The 6,948-nt window shown below is 44.9% G+C and overlaps 1 long non-coding RNA gene across 1 annotated transcript; it reads right to left on the minus strand.

Moving 5' to 3' along the window:
* Positions 1 to 4,427: 4,427 nt before the first annotated feature.
* LOC121977582 lies at positions 4,428 to 6,601 on the minus strand. Its single transcript, XR_006110944.1, has 4 exons — positions 6,587 to 6,601; positions 6,418 to 6,503; positions 6,152 to 6,316; positions 4,428 to 4,489 (listed from the first exon to the last, which is right to left on the minus strand). It is a non-coding gene; the product is annotated as an uncharacterized LOC121977582 (long non-coding RNA).
* Between the last annotated feature and the right edge of the window lie 347 nt (positions 6,602 to 6,948).

The raw sequence follows: 6,948 nt of genomic DNA on the forward strand, positions 1-6,948 counted from the left end.
GTGTTTATTATCCCACTGCTCAATTAGTTTTAGAAAATTTTTCTAATATAGTATTAGTTTTAAATGAACATATTAATAATGAATCTTTATCTCCTTGCATCTTAGCTATGAAAACTAAATGGGAAAAATATTTTTATTTAATTCCTGAAATTTATTTAATTGCATTTGCTTTAGATCCTAGATTTAAATTAGAAGTTTTACAAGAAATGTTAACTTTATATTATGATGCTTTAATTCCAATTAAAGATTCTTCTTCCCCTGATCTAGCTAATATTATATATAATGTTAGAATTTATTTATATGATATTTATAATCAATATTATGCAAAATATGGAACACAAATTAATATTTCTGAAATTCAACAAACTACTAGTAGTAATTTAAAACTTACAAAAGCACAACTCTTATTAAAAGAACGGACAAAACGTCCACGGGGATCCTCAAGTTCCACACAGGAACTTGAGAATTATTTTACGACTTCTTTTGATTTTAATGAAGCAGATAGCGAAAACTTCGATATCTTAAAGTGGTGGTCACAGAAGGCTCAAAGCTTTCCCGTTCTCTCCGTGATCGCAAAAGAAATTTTAGCTTGTCCAGTGTCAACTGTTGCTGTGGAGCAGACGTTCAGTGCCGGCGGCAACATATTAGATGAACAACGATCAACTTTGTCTCCCGACTCATTGGAAGCCCAAGCATTACTGGACGATTGGACCAGAGCGGAGAAAAGAATCCAAGGAATGCAACTTTCAGATGACGAAGTTGAAGATTTTGATACTGAAGGAACAAATACGACAGGAACAGGAAATGGAAGTGAATGAAAATGTAAAAGGATAAAAATGTAAAAGAACTACGTGAGCTTTGATTCCCCTAAAGGGATACATAGGCAACTTAAATAAGTGCAAGCCCTTTTTTTAATAAATTTTAATTTCTAATTTTTAATGTTTAATGTTTAATTTTTAATTTTTAATTTTTTTTAACATATTAATCTTGAACCGTGACGAACCGTGAACCGGCGGTTCTGAACCGTGAACCGTAACCGTCTTGGGCGGTTAAGGTTAAGGGTCGACCTGCCTGGAACTGTCGAACCGGCGGTTCCGAACCGTCGAACCGTCGATTCCGAACCGTGGTCAGGTCAACTCCGGTCGGCCCGCCTGCTATGATGTTGATCTCGCATCGGGAAGCATTGCTTCTATTTTCTTCTTCCCGAGCGAACGATCGAGGGCGTTCCCTTGACATCCGGAGATTCTCCTGTCTCGGAGAGCGATGCCGCTCGGGAGTTTGTCATTGTCTCCTGTCAACTACCGTCCGCTCGGCTTCACAAGGCTTCTGTCGTCTGTCGTCTGATGGCGACCGACGACCGCCACCTTTAGGAACGGGGTGGGCGATCAGTGGAAGGCTCCGACAATCCCTGGTGTTATGTGTGTCCGTCCGGTGAAAGGAGCAGAACATTGGAGTCCATCTCTTCCTCGTCCTTGGCCGCTCGGCTGCTACTTCTTGAACATGAGGTCTTGGATGAGCACGAATTGTTTCGGCCCGTGGTCCTCTGGGTGGCTGATGAGCAGCGTGCGGCTTCCGTTCGACAGGGGGAGCCCGCTCGGCTGGAGTTTCTTTTTTCTGGGCCGCTTGCGCTTCCTCCACGTTGATGTATTCGTTGGCCCGGTGTAGCATGTGATCGTAGTCTCGGGGCGGCTTCCGAATGAGCGATCGGAAGAAATCTCCGTCCACGAGGCCTTGTGTGAAGGCATTCATCATGGTCTCCGAGGTGGCCGTTGGATTGTCCATGGCCACTTTGTTGAACCGCTGGATGTAAGCTCGGAGCGATTCGCGGGCTTCCTGTTTGATGGCAAACAGACTAACGCTAGTTTTCTGGTAGCGCCGACTGATGGCGAAGTGGTGGAGGAAGGCCGTTCGGAAGTCTTTGAAGTTGGTGATGGATCCGTCCGGCAGTCTCCGAAACCACCGTTGAGCCGATCCCGAGAGAGTGGTAAGAAAAACCCGACACTTTACTCCATCTGTGTATTGATGCAGGGTTGCCGTGTTATCAAACTTGCCCAGATGATCATCCGGGTCGGTTGTCCCATTGTATTCGCCGATCGTCGGAGGTACGTAGTGCTTGGGCAGAGGGTCTCGTAGAATAGCCTCTGAAAATTGCCGATTAATCCGCTCGGGCGATGAGTCCGTGCGGGGGGCTTTTCCTTTTCTGTCATTCCGTCTAGGCATTACATCCGAAGAAGATCCCCGATCTCTATGAGTTGCTGCGGCTTCGGGGGTGCGGAATAGGGCTCGATGAAATGCAACGGTAGCCGGTTGTGCTTCCGCTTGACCACCAGACGCTGACGTTGCTTACTGCTCCGACCGCTCGGCTGCTGCTTTCTGTTTTTGCTCCACAAGCTTGGCGGCCCTCAATTCGACCAGAGCGTCGAGTTCCTCCGTCGAAAGCGTCACCGTGTGTTGTCGTCCAGCCTCGTCCATTGTTTTCGTTCGGATGCAGGAGCGTTCCCATAGACGGCGCCAAATTGATCCTGTCCGAATGCTGAATCAACGGACGCTGGGCACGTGGCGCTCCCGGCTGCTGACGTAGATCTTCGACTGGTTGCACAAACCTCCGGCGAACCTGCAAAGAAGTCGGGTCGGGAAGGGGTTCCCGGCGACGACCCTCCGACGCTCAAGTCAGGCAATCAAGCAGTGAAGAAAGTGGCTCCAGAGGTGTTGAACGCGTACCTCCGGCGAAGTATGCGGCTCTTTATATAGAGCGGCGAAAGAGCTCCTGCACGTCCACCGAGGTGCATACGTGTCTACAACCCATACCTCGGTATATGTCTATCAGAAAGCTTACCTGACGCCATACTGCTACAGTCTGAGTATGTCCTTGATGGGACAACAGAACCCCTCGTTGTCAGACTTGGAGTATGGCCTAGCCATAGGACTTGACGGTTGTCAGAAGGTGTTCTTGTCTATCTCTACCCACCACAGGTCGGGACGTCCGTCCGTCCGGCTGGACGGGGAGTTCACGCGCCGGGCGGACGGATCTCATCTCACGCCCTGGCCGGACGGAACTCCCCTCCCGTCCGGACTGCCATTTACTTCGATATGCTGGGGAGAATTTTGGTAGGGTGCTATGTAAGGACTGTTAACAGTATATCACCTTCTCTTAGGCCTTCCGTTCGGCTCCTTGCTACTGTTCCACTGAGCGTCGGAACCCCGACTCCCGCCGGGGCGCCTCTTACTGTCAGATATTCCTCGGTCGGCTGGCCGGGAGGTTCCGACCGGCTCACAAAACATCTCCAGTCGTCCACCTGGCCCTTTGACTTCCGCGGGGCGTTGACCCCTCAAAATAGGGGTCCCCGGTTCTAACCGCCGGATCAACAGGTTTGATAGACAAAATTTATTTCTATCTTGAAATGTTAAGGCATATAACTTGAAATAAAGAAGTAAAAAATTTCTTTGAAATCTCTCGAAACACTAATTCCAAAAAAAATTGAAGAAGATGTTTCATACTATATAATTCAACCACGAATTGGCTCTAATACCACTATTGGAATCTGAGCGCAGTGGAATATATATGTTAACATCAAATTTTTCCCTTAAATAATCGATCTCTTCATGGTACCTAAAGTTTAAACAAAATAACATAAAATAAAACATGCCTCATAGTCCTTGATAGACATGAATAATATCACAAATAAATGAGAGTCATACATGTGACTCCTCTAATGGTATCCACGCGCACTAGATTACGAACTTGACACAATCCATTAAGTGCTTTCCTCATGGATCAACAAAACCTTTTGGAAGCACTATAGATTTGAAGATGTGTCTCTGAGAAGGAGTAGGTTGCCAAAAGCTTCAAAGGAGAAGTGGAGAGAGAGTTCCTTCAAGAATCTTTTAAGAATGACTACTTATAGCCTTCAAGGAAGATGAAGATGTATGACTCTTTAATTTTCCATTAATTATCATGATTGTGACTGTTCAAATTCTCCATTAATCATTATGATTGTGGCCATTCAAATTATCCATTAATCATCATGATTGTCACGCCCCAGGTAGTACCTGTCCGAAGAAATTTCGGCAGCATCTCCCCTGTACGGCGGACAATATGAAGCTCAGTATACATATATCTCTATACCTCGGCCACACACGGCCGGAATAATACAATACAATTAAGAAACAAACCACGCAGTTTATATCAACATTCCACACAGATATAATATATGATCAATCCACGCAGTTTAATAAGGAAAGACGATATAGAACCTCGAAGATATATGTAAACAACCTACTCCACTACAACGAAGAAAACAAATCCACGAAGTAATGAAAATACAACTGCAGCGGAAAACAAAAGTAGCAAACCCGAATGTTCAATGTAAAGTCCACAATACAAACCCACAATACAAGTATATAAGATGCACAAGCAAAATATAATCCGACAAAGAAAATCCTCGCGATAATGGGGCTAGCGACTGGAATCTCTCCTGACGGCCTCAACCTGAAAAATAGTAACAACGGGGTGAGTTCAAAGAACTCAGCAAGTAATCCAATAGATATGTACAGCAACATATAACTACCAGTAATATCCTAAGGTACAGTCTCCTAAACCATAGGACCTACAGTACAGTCTCCTAACAATATAACAGGTATGCATAGTGAATAAACTGTAATAACCAACCAGAAGCATGTAATACAGTTTACAGCAAGAATAATAAGAAATGCATAACTGAAATAAACTGTACTCACCTGCGAGGCTTGGGCGCATGATTGTGGACATACACAGATAAAGATAGTCAGAACAAATACGCATGTATCCTGTATGCATGTCAATCATATGCAGTCACCCAAGTGCATCATCCAATATGCAACAATCACAATAAATGCAATCTGTGCATATGATGCAATATGACATGGTCACCCTTGACGCCAGTCTGTATCTCACACACAATGGTGAGACAGCGTGGGTAGGGCTGTGACTGCCATCACTACCCCTGAAGAGTGACCGAGTGGACGGGATGCTGTCGGAGTACACCTATCCTCCTACCTCAAACATAGTGAGGGAGCGCAATGCTCTCAACTCCCGGTACGCGATGACGGGGAGGGATCCCGGCTGCAACCCCGCTGTATCGTGCTACCCATGAGCACCCCGGCGGTGCACCACCGAGCAAACTGCCATACACACCCTGAGTGATGTGTCACTACCCATGCAGTAGACACGTTGTGTGCATGCCCTCATGTAGCCGGCCGACGAGCTCAACAATAATGGAGTCGTCCATCGCCCAGCATGCAATCATGCGGTATGGTGCATGCGGCTACAGAATGTCATACCTGAACGTATCCTCCTCCATATGCGTAGGTGCCAAAAAGGTAAACGCATATATATAACCATGATATAAACAGCATAAATCCAAAGACATCACATATAACAATGATGTAAGTATCATGAATCCAAGAGCATGTATCACACATGTAAAGCAACTAATCCAGTAGAGTAAAGCACTATAGATATGCATCTCTATGAACATATATACACATGGCAAGAGATAAAATATCCAATCCTGAAGTAAAGCAACTAGCAGATGAAGCATGTGATAGGTATCAACTAGCTAAGACCAGGGAAGAAATAATCTACTATCTACCACTAGTAAATATATATAAGCTACACATATCATAAGACATTATCAAAAGATAAGTCAAAGGGTACCCGCCTCAAATAGAAGGTACAATCCAGTCCTAATCCAATATCGAGATGCTCGTCTCGAATCAGAGTCCTGTGTCAAACAACATATATATTTTATTTAGCTAAATTCAAATGAAATAGCTAAATCTAAAAACTAAATTAGGGCAAAACCCTAATCACCACAATCACAACTTACCAATTTAAATCTAATGGTCGATTAGGGTTAGTTACCTAATCCCTAACCACCAATTAGATTAGAAATCCAACGGTTGATTAGGGTTAATTACCCTAACCCTAACCATTTCATTGGATTTATTCTACACAATTACATCTACGCAATTTAACAACTAGTTACAACATGTATCAAAATCCCTCCACATAAACCACTAAGTAAAACCCTAATTCCAATCTAGAACAAGATCATCTAGAATTCAACTCCTAAACATGATCTACAACAAGATCAATTATCCTATTCCTTACCTCAAATCCAGTTGTTGTTGTTGCTGGATGGTTTACTGCCGAAATCAGAAAGTTCACAAATAGAACAGAGCAGATCGAACCTACTGTTGATGCTGGATTGAGGTGATTGTTACTGCCGGAACCAAACACAATTCCACAGCAAGAATGGAACCTCACCTCCCCTCACTGGAATCAATAGGATCAAGAAGGAATCAAAACAAAGATCACATATCAACATGAAATGATGATCTCTGATCAAGCAACACATAATTCCAAATAGAACTCACCTTCAACCGGGACCTCAGTTAGCAACAAGGAAGAGATCCAAGATCTAATCAAGAAAAATCCAGCACAATTGATCCGATACCTTTCCCTAACCAGAACAGAAGAATCAATGAGGAACATAACCCAATCGAACAGAAACCTTGAATCTATGAAATTCCCGACAACTCTTACCTCTATCGATCACCTCCGGACGATGTCGCACAACCCGATCCGGCTGAGAGGACGTTGATTGCTCTGTGAGCAGCTCGTGGAGACGGAACGAAGGGTTGATAGTCTAGGGACGACACAGATCGCGCACCTGTCGTGCCCTAGCCACCTCGTCGGCGTCGCTCAGCCGTAGAACTCACCGGACAGAACCCTCGGCCGAAGAAGATCTAGGCTCCGCCGTGCTCCAGCAAGCTCCGGCGAACGAAGATGATCGCCAAAGGAGAAGCTCCGCTCCCGTCGCCTCCGATTCGTCCGCGAGAGAGAGAGGCAGCGTGAGCAAAGGGGATCGGGGCAGAGAGGGGAGAAGGCTCGGGTTCGGGGAAATG

Source organism: Zingiber officinale, chromosome 4B, assembly GCF_018446385.1.
Source record: "Zingiber officinale cultivar Zhangliang chromosome 4B, Zo_v1.1, whole genome shotgun sequence".
Taxonomy (NCBI): Eukaryota; Viridiplantae; Streptophyta; class Magnoliopsida; order Zingiberales; family Zingiberaceae; genus Zingiber; species Zingiber officinale.